The following is a 3245-nucleotide window of genomic DNA, read 5'->3' as shown; positions in this document are numbered from 1 at the left end:
TCATTAATAAGTATAATGAATCTATATAAAGTAACTAAATGTATTTCATAAAATTCCCAATCTTAGTTACTTTAGGAAAAGTGAATTGATGCAATCCCATGAATTACACTTTGCACCCTTGTTAAGATATTAGTGGAACGTGTGTGGTTAACCGACACACTAATTGGTTCTAATCAAAGGTGGCAAAGGGTGATTCATTGTTTGTCATAGTTCGATGGAACGTGTGTGGTTTACCGGCACATCGAATAGATGACTGTAACAATGAAGGCACCATGTAGATTTGCATGGTTATTCACACCCGCTTTGTGATCCTCGGCATCCCAGTCACAAACTAGAGGGGCATATCGAGATTTAAACATGCCATTGAAAGGTTCAATGAATATCAAAGAAATCTTGGAATTCTCAATACATTTAAAACTTAAGCGTGTGTTTTTCATGGTGAAGAATTAGTGAATCGTCATTTACTTACCTCTAAATTATTTGCATGTTGGATCACGACATCCCTTTTCTAATGTGTAAATAATGTCGTTAGGTCCTAGCCCTAATTTTTCATTTTGGGTGTTAATTATAGAGTTAACTCTAATCAAACTTTGTTCCTTTCTATTTGTAGATGTCTAATGCGAACAACGCTGCTGCTAGCTCATTCATGCTAAAGAGCCTTTGTCAAAAAGTGACTTTTGACGGATCGAACTTTAGTGAATGGATAAGATACATTCGCACGATCGCGCGTTACAAGGACAAAGAGTATGTTCTCGATGAGAAGCTCGAGAAGATCAATCCATAAATTGCTACTCCCGAAGAAATGGCTGTCTTTTAGACCCATGAGCGTGATGCAACGAAAGTCCATTGCATCATGCTAGCCACGATGAAATTTGAATTCCAAAAGTCCTATGAGGACTTGTATCCTTATGAGATGCATCTAGACTTGACGGAGAGATACCACCAAAGCGCAAGGCAAGAGCGCTATGAGATCATAACGAATATGATCACTGCTAAAATGGGAAGTGGAGAGTCTCTACCGTGCACTTGCAAAAGATGCGAAGGTATGTTGATCGTCTTTGCAAGTTGAATGTCAACTTTGGGGTAGATTTGGCTATCGACATTGTTCTTCACTCCTTGCCCTCATGCTACAACCAATTTAGGATGACCTACCACATGAACAAGGAAGAGGTTACCCTAAGCAAACTCCAAGGGCTCCTAAGGACAGCTGAGAGCAACCTCAAGGACAAGTCTGTTGCACTAACTCCCAATCCGCCCGCTGCTCCTGTTTTGGCTATTGGGTAGGGAAGGGGAAAGAAGAGGAAGGCTTCTTTAAAGAACCACCGCAAGGGAAAGTCTCAAGATGGTTCCTCTTCTAGTGGGACCAAGGTTGATCCTGCTAAGCCCAACCCAAACCCAAAGGAGGCAGAGTGCCATCATTGCCACAAAATAGGGCATTAGAAGAGAAGCTGCCCGGAATATCTGCAAGCCATCAAGGATGGGAAGATCAAGCCATCTTTCGCAGGTATTTACACAATTAAATCTAATGATTCATCTCATGCTATTTCTTGGGTTCTTGATACAGGATGTGGTTATCTCATTTGTTCTGATTTGCAGGGACTAGGAAGAAATAGGGATGTGGAGCATGGAAGAATAAATCTAGTCATGGGGAACAGAAGATAGTCGCCTGTGACCAAGATTGGAGTGTATTCTTTAGTGCTTAGTAATGGATTGAATTTAGATTTAAATAATTGTTGCTACTCGCCAGATATGGCAAGAAACATCATTTCCTTTCATGTTTTGTTTAGACAAGGATTTAGATATTCGTTTAATAATGAGAATGGTTCAATTTATGCTTATCTAAATGGTGTTTTATATTTTGAAGCAATGCCTTGTAATGGAATTTATGAAACTGTTATGGTTGTAGATAACCTAGGAAATGATGTGTTGTGTATGGATTCTTCCAATAGTATGGATAAAGCATCCCTGTGGCGTTGTCGTCTTGGACATGTCAACAAGAAGTGCATAGCCCACTTTTAAAAGGATGGAGTGTTGGAGTCATTCGACCTTAGGGAAGATGACACGTGCGAATCTTGTTTACTTGGAAAGATGACCAAGTCACACTTCACTAGCACTTGTGAGAGGAGTGAGGGTTTATTGGATCTCATACACACCGACGTGTGTGGGCCCTTTAGATCCACCACAAAGGATTCTACATGACTTTCACCGACAATTATAGTAGATATGGGTATATTTACTTAATCAAGCACAAGTCTGAAATGTTTTGAAAAGTTCAAAGAGTTCAAACATGAAGTGGAGAATCAATTGGGCAAGAAAATCAAGATGCTTCAATCCGATCGAGGAGGAGAGTACCTAAGTCTTGAATTCCATGACTATCTCAAGGAATGTGGAATAGTTTAGCAATTGACGCCACCTAGGACACCGCAGTTGAATGGTGTGGCAGAACGGCGTAATCGAACCCTGTTAGACATGGTTCATTCTATGATGAGTCGTGCTTCACTACCTATCTCATTCTGGGGGTATGCCTTAGAGACTGCCGCCCATATCCTTAACCGAGTCCCTACAAAGAAGGTTGCCAAAACACCTCACGAGATGTGGACAAGGAAAGCTCCCTCGTTGGCACATATCAAGGTTTAGGGCTGTGAAGTTTTCGTAAGACGAGAAACTCACGACAAGCTCGAACCTCATAGTGAGCGGTGTATTTTCATCGGCTACCCGTAGAAATCCTTTGGATATCTCTTCTATAGACCGAGTGACAATGTTGTCTTCGTTGCGAGGAGAGGGGTTTTCCGAGAGCGAGAATTCATAAGCCAAGGGGACAGTGGGAGGCTAATCGATCTTGAAGAGATTCAAGAGTCGAGCGATGACGGAACCTCTAATGCTGGCGTTCAACCCGAGGAGGAAACTCCGGTTGAACCAATTGACGAGTCCTTACGTCTTAGACGTTCCGAAAGTGTTAGAGTTCAACACCAGTTTTATGGCTTTCATATTACTACCGAAGGGGACATGTATATTAGTGATGGTACACTAATAAATCTAGATGAACCTAATAACTATAAGGAATCTATGACAAGCCCAGAGTCTGCGAAATGGAAAGAGGCAATGGACAGCGAGATTCAGTCCATGTATGACAACCAAGTTTGGAATTTGGTTAACAATGTGCTCGGACGTAAGACGGTTGGGTGCAAATGGATCTTCAAGAAGAAGACCGATGTGGATGGGAATGTGCACACATATAAGGCACG

This window comes from Lactuca serriola, chromosome 3, assembly GCF_051521515.1.
Source record: "Lactuca serriola cultivar US96UC23 chromosome 3, Lser_US96UC23_V15, whole genome shotgun sequence".
In the NCBI taxonomy this organism is placed as follows: Eukaryota; Viridiplantae; Streptophyta; class Magnoliopsida; order Asterales; family Asteraceae; genus Lactuca; species Lactuca serriola.
This window is presented reverse-complemented; position numbering follows the sequence as displayed.